Source organism: Oryx dammah, unplaced genomic scaffold (genome assembly GCF_014754425.2).
Source record: "Oryx dammah isolate SB20612 unplaced genomic scaffold, SCBI_Odam_1.1 HiC_scaffold_26, whole genome shotgun sequence".
Lineage (NCBI taxonomy): Eukaryota > Metazoa > Chordata > Mammalia > Artiodactyla > Bovidae > Oryx > Oryx dammah.
Window position 1 is genome coordinate 56824619 of NW_024070210.1, and position 12923 is coordinate 56837541.

General features: G+C 37.8%; 1 protein-coding gene across 3 annotated transcripts in view; it reads right to left on the reverse strand.

Moving 5' to 3' along the window:
• Positions 1-12923, reverse strand: part of CSNK1G1 (casein kinase 1 gamma 1) — a 148867-nt gene that overhangs the window by 78930 nt on the left and 57014 nt on the right. The window lies entirely within an intron of this gene.

Consider the following 12923-nt stretch of genomic DNA (forward strand, 5'->3'; position numbering starts at 1 on the left):
GCCCCACTGATCCTGGGAGGCTAATGTGAATTCCTTCTGAGTGCTTCGTATATACCATATAGCTCAGCCACTGCACTGGATTTCACATTGCTTCTTATTTTTGTCCCATCTTAGTCAGCTAGACTACAAATATCTTGAGAGTAGCGACTTTATTTAATGGTTCTGTCAATGTCCTAGGGTGCTTAACATCATGTTCTGCATATTTCAGATACTCAAAACCTTGACTAAAAGTTGTAGGTATGTACAGTATGACTATTTTTTATGTAATACAGAGGTAAATGTTATCTTTATATACATACACAGTTGGATATTTGCATGGAAAAGGACACAAAAAGATGTACATTAGGGTATTAAATGACTGTTTCTAATTTTATATAATATAGATTATTTTGATAATAAAAACCTTGCATTTGGGGAACATAAGGCTGCTTACAATACTGGTTATTTTCAACAAACTCTAGACAATAGACGGCCCTTTGCAAACTACACTGTTATACTTTTAATACTGTCATCAGTTTTCCCAGCACCTTTATGTGGAGAAGGGTACATGGATTTAGGAGTAATTTTTACATGCAGACAACATTAAAGAGGATTCACAGGTTACCATTCAGAGACTGTACTCTGGATCCTCACACAAGACCTTGCACATGGGTCAAAGTTTATTAAATAAATCACATAAAGTGATAAGGTTAAAAAGAAAATATGAACAAGTCAGTAGATGACGCAGATGAGGGAGAGTGAAGCATGTGGGCCATAAGTGGCACTTGAGGCAAGTCACTGAGAACAAGCAGGAGAGGATAAAAGGCGCGTCTCTAAAACAATACTAACAGTGAGGTGGAGAAATGACAGACAATGCAGAGAATGTGGTCAACTGAGTGGACCAATATGAAAGAAGCCAATATACAGGGGAGAATGGTGAGAAACAAAGCCAGAGAAATCCACTGCAGACAGAGTGTGGATAACCTGGAAAGCCAGCTTCTTATTCTGAGGTGGGCATACTTTTCCTAAATCCTCACTTTTTTTTGAAGATTTGGCGAAAATCTTTTTTTTTTAATACTTAAACAAACTTGCTGTATTATAGAAATCGTGCAGTTTCCTCAAAAAAAAAAAAAAAAAAAAAAGCAAGAGCTTATACATCTGCTTATTCCACAGTCTAGGAGGCCTCACCAATCAGTGAGGAATCTTTTCCTCATTTTCCCTGTGTTCAGTTGGGCAGTCCAGTTTTCACAGCTGTTTACTTTCCATACTGTGACCTTCCCAACTCCTATGAAGGTGGAAAAGAGCAGCTGCCAGGTGAGGCCAGGGAAGGAGGGGATGTGGCGAAGCAACTGCTCCATAGACACTGCAGTCGTGTCTGACTCTTTGTGATCCCATGGACTGTAGCCTGCCAGGCTCCTCTGTCCATGGGATTCTCCAGGCAAGAATACTGGAGTGGGTTCCCATTTCCTCCTCCAGAGGATCTTTCCAACCCAGGGATCAAACCCGAGTCTCCTACATTGCAGGATTCTTTGCTGCTGAACCACTGGGGAAGCCCCAAAATACATATGGACTTGCAACTACTCTTCTTGTTTTTAGCTCCTTCTGCATCCCAACTTTCTGAAATTTCCAAATGTGTTCAATTCTTGAACATATCTGGTGTTTATATGTTACAAACTGGCCTACCCTTCAAATCATTTAGCTTTCTCCAGACTGCTTAAATTAGTTACAACTGCTTTCTAGCTTCTAGAATTCTGGTACCATTTCTCACCTGTTTTTAATCTTCTTTCCCATTTTTTTTTTTTGGTTGCTGTTCCTTGTGACTTTTATACCTTTAAAAAAAATCCCTTTTCTGTGTAAACTGATACAGTCACTATGGAAGAGAGTATGGAGATTTCTTTTAAAAACCAAGTATAAAACCAGCATATGACCCAGCAATCCCACTCGTAGGCATAAATCCTGAGGAAACCAGAATTGAAAAAGAGACATGTACCCCAAAGGTCATTGCAGCACTATTTACAATAGCTAGAACATGGAAGCAACCTAGATATCCATTGACAGATGAGTGAATAAAGAAGTTGTGGTACATATCTACAACGGAATATTATTCAGCCATAAAATGGAATGCATCAGAGTCAGTTCTAATGAGGTGGATGAACCTAGAGTCTATTATACAGAGTGAAGTCAGTCAGAAAGAGAAAAACAAATACTGTATACTAACGCATATATATGGAACCTAGAAAGGTGGTACTGATGAAATTATCTGCAGGACAGCAATGGAGACAGACACAAAGAACAGACTTACGGACATGGGGGTGGGGCACGAGGAGGAAGGGGAGGGTGAGATGTATGGAAAGAATAACAGGAAAACTTACATTGCCATATGTAAAACAGACAGCTGATGGGAATTTGCTGTATGACTCAGGGAACTCAAACTGGGGCTCTGTAAGAACCAAGAAGGGTAGGGTTGGGAGGTAGGTAGGCAGGGAAGTTCAAGAGGGAGGGGCCATATGTATACCTATGGCTGATTCATGTTGATGTTTGGCAGAAACCAACACAATTCTGTAAAGCAATTATCCTTCCATTAATAAATAAATAAAAACCCTTTTTCTAAATATACTTTATAAAATTAAGGCAGCACTCAGCTACCTTAAAATAACACATACATTATAATTACTAATGCATGTATATTTTTACCTCCACTCGGCAGTGAGTTTCCTAAGAACAAGACTATTCCACTCATCTTTTTATCCCTAACAACAAAGATCTGATATATAGTAGGTAAGAGATACTTGCTAAAGTGAACCAAATTGACTTGATATGCAGAAGAGTCTGAGAAAGTTTTTGGAGATATACATATACATATACATATATATATATATAAAAGCTTGTTTAGAATCAGATTATGGATAATTCTAAATACGAATACAGTAGTTTTGACTTCATTATTTGGCTTGTTGTGAAATCACCAAAAATCTCTGTGCTAAGAGGAAATGTATAATAGTGAAAGCTATATTTTTAAAATATTAATCTATTAGATAAAAGAGAGAAGAATACCTACAAAGAAAATGAACAGGAAGTTTTTACAGTAGAATACTTAAAGAATAACATCTACCACACAGGATGATTATAAGGATTACAAGAGTTACAGTATGTGAAAGTACATTATAAACTGCAAGATGCTAAGTAAACCTAATTTTTATTACTTCTATTATTATTGTAGGTATGATGCAATAATTCCTGGAAGATAAGTTTAAAAAATAGGATTTATAATCAAGAGATTTAAGAAAAAACTAGCAACCTTTGGATTACAAATAAACATGCTGCTGCTGCAAAGTCGCTTCAGTCGTGTCTGACTCTGTGCGACCCCAGAGATGGCAGCCCACCAGGCTCCCCCGTCCCTGGGATTCTCCAAGAAAGAACACTGGAGTGCGTTGCCATTTCCTTCTCCAGTGCATGAAAGTGAAAAGTGAAAGTGAAGTTGCTCAGTCATGTCCGACTCTTAGCAACCCTGTGGACTGCAGCCTACCAGGCTCCTCCATCCACAGATTTTCCAGGCAAGAGTACTGGAGTGGGGTGCCATTGCCTTCTCTGATATAAACATGAGAGAGAGGGAAAAGAGAAAGGTGAAAGCTGATACTTTAATTAGAGGAAAACAGAGAGAAAACCAGGAGGGTAAGCAACGTTCATCTCACTCTACCACAGTGCCTTCCTCCAAGTTCTCATTAAATGCAAAAGAAACAGACAAATTACAAAACACCTCTCAGCTCCAATTTCTGTATCTGTATAAAGGAATATAATCAGAGAAGTATAATAAATGACAGCCTATGTAACACCAAACACGACAGCTGGTATATCACAGAATGCTAGTCTTGCTTTTGTTTTGTTTACTTTCTCTACTTATTTTAAAAAAACAAAAACAAAAAACTGAACACATCACCCTCTTACAAAGTGATTTATTCCTAAGAGGCCCTGGAAGTGACTAGGTAATTCTCCTGAGCTATGCATCATTCAAATAAATTAGTTTGCCAGTGGGCATCATTAAGACTGAAGTATGTGCAGGAGGAGTTGCTTCAGTTTGACTCTTTGAGACCCCAAGGACTGTAGCCCACCAGGCTCCTCTGTCCATGATTCTCCAGGCAAAATTACTGGAGTGGGTTGCTGTGTCCTCCTCCACAGAATGTTCCCAACCTAGGGATCAAACCCATTCACATCTCCGTGTCTCCTGCATTGGCAGGCAGGTTCTTTACCACTAGCACTACCTGGGTCATGGGAATTCTCTGGAGGTCTAACAGTCAGGACTTGGTGCTTTCACTGTCATGGCCCAGGTTCAATCCCTGGTCCTCGAACTAAGATCCTGCAAGCCACATGGAGAAGCCAAAAATATAAAAAATAAAAGACTGAAGAAGTCAATACAAAACACAGTCAAGTGGAAGGCTAGACAAACACTAAGCCACTCGATGATATACAAAAATTTTGTTCTGAAATAATTTAATTACAAAGACAGAGGTTTACAATCCTGCCCACTTAAAACGAATGACTGCTTCAGCTTAAAAACTTATATATATATGTAATTATCTACATATCAATACATGAATGATATTTGAATTAACTGTGAGGTAGGCAGGCAGTTTAACGAACAGAAAAACACCACTGGTGAGATGGCATAATCCTGAGCAGCCAAAGGTTTTAGTGGCTGCACAAAATCCACAACACTTCCCGAGGTCACTTCCTGGTTACGGGCTCTTTTATTGTTAGTGTAGAAGAAATTGCATTACATAGTAGTTTGGGGAGCTTTCCATCCAAACTCAGTTCTTTTGAAGCAGCAGTCCTAGATGTGAAGCTACCCATAAAATCCACTGCATGAAGACTTCCTGTTTCAGTAAGTTACCTACAGAGACAACATTTATCACAAGCTCCGTCAGACACAGCACTTTCAAAGAACCAGCAGGTCTCAGCTCTCAGAGTCACACTGATAAAGGAACATAACAAGCCTCAGGTTCCCAGTTTGGTTAGATCTCCAGCTGTCAGATTTTCTTGCCCAAAAGTAAAAGTAGTGCATTTATAAATTATTACCTCGAACTTGTTTAAAAAAAAAAAAAGAAACCAAGCCAAACGAATGTGAGGTAATTAGTAGTTAAAACAAGAAACCACCTTTATGTAACTCAGGTTGGTTACCACGTCTGTTTAGGGCAGAGACTGCCTCCACCACCCAGATAGCATCTCTTTAAACAGGCAGCATGATCAGGGGTAGATGGTAATAAAGCCTACAACTTAAAAAAAAAAAAAAAAGCCAGAGGTCTTTATTACTTTTACTAATTTAATTCTACTAGTTTATTAAAATATTCTTTGGAAATATTTCCCAATGGTTAGCAGTTAACAGCCATGGTTATTCCTTCTTGTGCCAAGTTTTCTGAAGGGATTACTTATCAATATCAGCAAGTAGTTTATTATAAAAAAAAAACTTATTAAATCTTGCTTAACACCACTAAGTAATGGTATAGAGTATGTTTACTATTACGTTTACTATTAATATGTAAGACATGTCTGTTTTAGACAACATTAAAATGTTTTCTAAACTGCAGAATACGATCAATAGAGGAGTGTGAAATAAACTCAGTGCGTCCTAATATATTCTTTAAAGAAAAATAGTTTACATCACACTTAGTAAAGTGTATTATTTCATAAACTTTTGCTTCAGACACACACAAATATTGTGTATCTATTAGATCACAATATGATATGTGTTTTTTAGTGTGAGTTAAAAAATAACAGCCATCAATAAAAACCTTCTGAAAAGCAGCTTCCATTATTCCATTTTGAGATATAAAGCTTAGGTCAGTGACTCAACTAGCTCTTATGACTTTTCTAAATTATTCAACAAGATAGTCTATTCTGATCAATCTGCTAGAAAAATCCTCAAGAAAATTGAGGATTTCCTCAAGAAATTGATAAATGGAGTCAAAGAAGTACCTGTACTCCATCTCAAGAGGGTGAGTCTATAAAGTACTTATAGAGGTTATGCTTTACTAAGCACACATGTAAAACTTTCTACATTATAGTGGTGAGGGAAAAAAAACAAAACAAAACTGGAATGAATCACTCCAGAAAGCATGATGCTCTACTGCAGAAAAATAATGAAGTGCTTCAGTCTTTAAAATTTTTATCATGCAAAATTATGTTATGATTCCCCCATGCAACTACACCTAGTTTTAATAATGAAATGATTTTGAAGAAAATCCCAGAAGTTATATTATCTCGTCAGTAAATATTTGATTACAACTCGCCTATAGACTTGAAATATTCTTTAGAATAGATGGATTACTTGCTATTTGAAAATTTGCAACATAAATGTGAAAAACTAAAAGGCCAAACAGAGACCTGTGGATGCTGAGGTTATAGTACCTAGTCAGACATTTCAGCCATTCAGGAAGAGAAGTCCAAATGGTCACTGAAAAAACAAAATGGGCTAAAAGTGAAAAAACCACAATAATGAACACAGTTAAAGCAACTGATTCCAGAACTGAAACCATGGATTGTCAATGACTTGAACCTGCAGGCAAAAATGGTCCAATATTTTACTAATATTTGTCTGCCAAGAAGAATACAGACCTCCATTCTAGATGATAATACAAGTTTTAAGAGGAGAGAAATATATTAATGAAGTTGTGGAAGTAGTAGAGTATTTACATTTAAAATTAGGCACTCAGCTAATGCACAAATTGGAGAAGCCAAAGATCTGAGAACTTCACAAATTCCAGAGATTCACCTGTGTCAATTTCTTTCTCACTGTAACGACAGTAATTACATTAATAGGAGCAATGTCAACTGGTTTTGAGGTTTTTTTAAGTCTTTCTTTGTTATTAACTATTTGGATAATTTTCTGAAGTCTGGCACATACTTTTTCAGCTTTGTTTAGAGCAAGTGATTGTGAAGTAGCTCCTCTTGAGGAATAGTGGAAAGCTGTGTGACGGTCACTAACACATATTAACATCTAAAACCAAATGTAATAACTCTTGTACAACTGATATCCCCTAATTTTTGTATTTATTATTTTTAATTGAGGTATAATTTACATGGAATACGCAAGTGTAAAATGTATAGTTCAGTGAATTGATACATATCCATACATATATCTGGGCTTCCCAGGTGGCACAATGGTAAAAAACCCACCTGCCAATGCAGAAGACCCAGGTTTGTTCCCTGGGTTGGGAATATCCCCTGGAGAAGGAAGTGGCACTCCACTCCAGTAGACTTACCTGGAAAATTCCATGGACAGAGGAGCCTGGCAGGCTACACTCCATGGGGTTGCAAACAGTTGGACACAACTGAGCACGCATATACCTACGTAACCATCCAGTGAGAGAACATTTTTAGCACTCCAGTAGGCTTTCGTGTGCTTCTTCCCAATCAATAATCCTCATTCACTACCACCCAGTAGCAAGAAATTAGTTTTGCCTATTTTGAACATGTATTACTGAAATTATATAGTAACCACTTATTTGTGTCTGTTTTTTCTGAACATTAAATTTAGATTCATCTATTTGGTTGCAGGTATTAACAGCTTGTTCTTTTCCTTTTCTAAAATAATTGGGGGAGGGAGTAGTTCATGTTTATTAGTCTGTATAATGACTTAATGTTCTGTTTGAACATTCTTGAACATATTTGTTTTGGTATGCAAAGATATTTGCATTTTCTCGGGCATATACCCAGAGTGGAATTTCTGAGTCACAGAATATTCACATGTAGAAATAACTAAAATGTCCATCATCTGATGAATGCAATATATCCATATAATCCATACAACGCACAAAGAAGCATGCTGCCTCCAATGAAGCGATTCACAAGAAATTACAAAGCTTTTTATATCAGAGGACAGGTCTCGGGACTTCCCTGGTGGTCCAATGGTAAAGAATCCGCCTGCCAATGCAGGGGATACCAGTTTCACCCCTTGTCTGGGAGGATACCACGTGCCTTGGGGCAACAAAGCCCCTGTCTCACAACTACTGAAACCTGCACACCTAGAGCCCAGTGCTCCACAAGAGAAGCCACTGCAATGAGAAGCCCTTGAGCCTCAGCTGGAGAGTAGCCCCTGCTGGCCACCACTAGAGAAAGTCTGCACATAGCAACAAAGACCCAGCACAGACATAAATAAATAGTATTTTTTTTTTTTAAGTTACCAAGAGGAAATCTTATAAATTCTCATCAAAAGAAAAATTAATTTTGTAATTATCTGTGGTGATGTATGTTAACTAGACTTAGTGTGGTGATCATTTTCCAATATATACAAATAAACATTATGTTCTACACCTGAAACTAATATAATTTATATGTCAATTACACCTCAATACAATTTTTTTATAAATATATGATTTTTTTCCTTGATGAATCTACTCAAGATGAATAATAATTATATTACACCACTTGAGCAACACCCTTAGGGGTTAATCAAGTAAACAAGGCTGTTCTGCCCAGACTGCTCTGCTTTGTGACCTTGTTAGCTCTCTTGCTATTAGCCTGTCAGTGACCACTTCTTGATGTATGTAATCCCTCTTTCTTCTGTGCTTCTACTCTTTGGAAGATTAACAACAACAATAACAACAACAACAAACGAGTAAGCTTGTTGGAAATGCATATAATATAGAACACAAAGGCTTTAAGACTGAATGTCTGATGTACGCAACTTTGGGGTGCATATATCCTAAGGTATCTGTGTGTTAGTCCTCAGCTTTGATGCAGAGAGCTGGTGCTTGTTGAGAAAAATGACACCATGTGCAGCTTTACTACAACATGGATAAAATCTTCAACAAATTAACTTATAATTCTAATTTACATTAATGTTAACATATTCTATACAGATTTTGTGAAAAAATGCTACATTTAGCCTTCTCTGTTCTGAAATATGAGTATTTTAGAGCAGAATAAAACTGTAGAAAGCTAATTACATTTTTACTGATGTGTAAATTTTCTGCCCTATATAAAACTAATGCATCTAGCAAGCTACAGAGGATGATATATTTCTGATAATAATCTAGTTTCATGAAAATGTTTGTGTTATTTACATATAATAAGCTAGAAGTAACCAAAGTCCAGTTATGGGAGTCCACCTGAAAAAGCAGAATAGCCATTAAATTTACAAATATGAAAATCACATATTAAAAAAGGCAGAATCTCAAAAGTATATCCAACTTTGTTTACACCAAAGTACATATATGTATGGAGAAGGAAATGGCAACCCACTTTAGTATTCTTGCCTGGAGAATCTCATAGACAGAGAAGCCTGGCAGGTTATAGTCCATGGGGTCGCAAGGGTTGGACACGATTTAGCAACTAAAAAACCACCATCACCACCACCACATATATGTATATGAGAGAATATACACATATACACATTTACACACAACTGAGCAAAGAGTTGCTCTAATTTTCTGTGATGTCACAATTCTGTCTACAAAAATAAAACCCAAATAAACAAAATCCAAACAAGCTTCAAGAACTGGAATGATCATTAACTTGTTCATAGGCTGGATGTTCAAATCCCAACAATCTAATTATTATTTAGATTCATCCATCTCTGAAGTAGTTTATATCAATAACATAAAGTAGAAAAAGAAGCATAACAACCACACATACGGACACAAAAACTGTTAACTTTTAGTTTCACAGTACAAGCATCAGCTTAAACTACCTGCAGAAGCCTTTTAATCAAAGAAACATTTAGAATTATTTAAATCACAAGGCGTTTACTGTTTCAGCTTTCTATCATTCAAACTGGCGAACTCCTGTATTTATCCTTTAGATATCAGCACCACTAGATTAAAAACGATCACTGTTGTCTTTTTTTTTTAAATACAGAAAAATGATCACAAGTTCTAATTAATTTATCATCTCTGGTGGGGGTGGAAAACATGACATGCAATTACTTCCAAGTTTTTCTTTTCTCTTTTATTGCCAACAAGACAAAGTCCAAAATCTGTACTGTGACCCACAGCCAATCAAGATCAGGCTCTGCTCACATCTCCAGCTTCACTTCCCACTGTACCTTATCCAGATAAAGGGCTAAAGGTAGAATAAGGAACACTGTTAATAATATCCCCCATTGTGATTTTACTCTAAATTTCAAAAATATACTTTGCAAAATTAAAATGAAAAATGATTAATCAATTAGCCAATGCTTTCCCTCCTTCAGTGCAGTTCAGTTCAGTCACTCAGATGTGTCTGACTCTTTGCAACCCCACGGACTGCAGAACAACAGGCCTCCCTGTCCATCACCAACTCCCAGAGTTTACCTAAACCCATGTCTATTGATTTAGTGATGCCGTCCAACCATCTCATCCTCTGTCGTACCCTTCTCCTCCCGCTCTCAATCTTTCCCAGCATCAGGGTCTTTTCAAATGAGTCAGCTCTTTGCATCAGGTGGCCAAAGTATTGGAGTTTCAGCTTCACCATCAGTCCTTCCAATGAATATTCAGGACTGATTTCCTTTAGGATGGACTGGTTGGATCTTCTTGCAGTCCAAGGGACTCTCAAGAGTCTTCTCCAAAACCACAGTTCAAAATCACCAATTCTTTGGCATTCAGCTTTCTTTATAGTCCAACTCTCACATCCATACATGACCACTGGAAAAACCATAGCTTTGACTAGACGGACCTTTGTTGGCAAAGTAATGTCTCTGCTTTTTAATATGGTGTCTAGGTTGGTCAAAATTTTTCTTCCAAGGAACAAGCATTTTTAAATTTCATGGCTGCAGTGACCATCTGCAGTGATTTTGGAGCCCCCAAAATAAAGTTAGCCACTGTTTCTCCATTGATTTGCCATGAAGTGATGGGACCAGATGCCATGATCTTTGTTTTCTGAATGTTGAGCTTTAAGCCAACTTTTTCACTCTCCTCTTTCTCTTTCAAGAGTCTGTTTAGTTCTTCGCGTTCTGCCATAAGGGTGGTGTCATCTGCATATCTGAGGTTATTGATATTTCTCCCAGCAATCTTGATTCAGCCTGTGCTTCATCCAGCCCAGCGTTTCTCATGATGTGCTCTGCATGTGAGTTAAATAAGCAGGAAGACAATACACAACCTTAACGTATTCCTTTTCCCATTTGGAACCAGTCTGTTGTTTCATGTCCAGTTCTAACTGTTGCTTCCTGACCTGCATACAGATTTCTCAAAAGGCAGGTCAGGTGGTTTGGTATTCCCATCTCTTTCAGAATTTTCCACAGTTTGTTGTGATCCACATAGTCAAAGGCTTTGGCATAGTCAATAAAGCAGAAGTAGATGTTTTTCTGGAACTCTCTTGCTTTTTTGATGATCCAGATGAGGTTGGCAATTTGATCTCTGGTTCCTCTGCCTTTTCTAAAACCAGCTTGAACATCTGGAAGTTCACGGTTCACTTACTGATGAAGCCTGGCTTGGAGAATTTTGAGCATTACTTTACTAGCGTGTGAGATGAGTGCAATTGTGTGGTAGTTTGAGCATTCTTTGGCATTGCCTTTCTTTGGGATTGCAATGAAACTGACCTTTTTGAGTCCTGTGGCCACTGCTGAGTTTTCCAAACTTGCTGGCATATTGAGTACAGCACTTTCACAGCATCATCTTTCAGGATTTGAAATAGCTCCACTGGAATTCCATCACCTCCACTAGCTTTGTTCGTAGTGATGCTTCCTAAGGCCCACTTGACTTCACATTCCAGGATGTCTGGCTCTAGGTGAGTGGTCACACCATCGTGATTATCTGAGTCATGAAGATCTTTTTTGTACAGTTCTTCTGTGTATTCTTGCCACCTCGTCTTAATATCTTCTTCTTCTGTTAGGTCCATACCATTTCTGCTCTTTATTGAGCCCACCTCTGCATGAAATGTTCCCTTAGCATCTCTAATTTTCTTGAAGAGACCTCTAGTCTTTCCCATTCTATTGTTTCCCTCTATTTCTTTGCATTGATCACTGAGGAAGGCTTTCTTATCTTTCCTTGTTATTCTTTAGAATTCTGCATTCAAATTTTCCTCCTTACCTATCAGAAAATTCCTGAAGAATACAGTTGGTCCAACATAGAAACTAGATAGTGATACTTGAAGAAAAGATTATTGGCTATCATTTTATACCTTCTATTTCTTTTCTTGGTAGAGGCATAATTAAATTGAATGTCAGTGATGATCACCTTTGGAATTAGGAATTATTATGTCCTTTTAAACCTTATATATATATATTTTTTTGTTAAACCTTATATTTTTAAAGCATGTACTATTTCAACTGTACACTTAACCACTACGTGGTGAAACTACATGACACATATCAGTCCGGGATGTCCCAGATCTAGGCTCTGGTTCCAACTCTGTGGCAAGCTAGTTTATCTTACCTTGACCAAATCACTTAAATTTCTAATTTCTTTCATTTTTAAAATGATGTAGTTTAGAGTCGACAATGCCAAAGTTCCTTAGTGGTCCAAAACTTAAGAAAGATCTTAAGTTTTGTTGATCTTGACTTTTATTCATTTACTTATTTGTTTTTGGCTTCCCTGGGTCTTCTTTGTTGCATGTGGGCTTTCTCTCGTTGCAGCAAGTGGGGGCTACTCTGTACTGTGGCATGTGGGCTTTCCACGGTGGTGGCTTCTCCTGTGGAGTATGGGCTTCCATGTGCGCAAGCTTTAGGAGCTGCAGCATTTGGGCTTCAGTAGTTGGGCTCTAGTGCAAGGGCTTAGTATCTGTGGCACATGGGCTTAGTTGCCCTGCAGCGGGTGGAACCCTCCCAGACCAGGGATCAAACCTGTGCAGGCAGGTCGATTCCTAACCAATGGAACACAAGGGAAGTCCGATCTGGACTTCATATGTCTATTAAATCAGTCGAAGTTAGGAGCTTTTGGGGGCAAATCCCACTCTTATCTCACAGCAAACTCACAGCCATCTTTTTCACATAAGTGTTGACAATCTAGTTGTCAGACTTAAAATGTAGAGTAGGA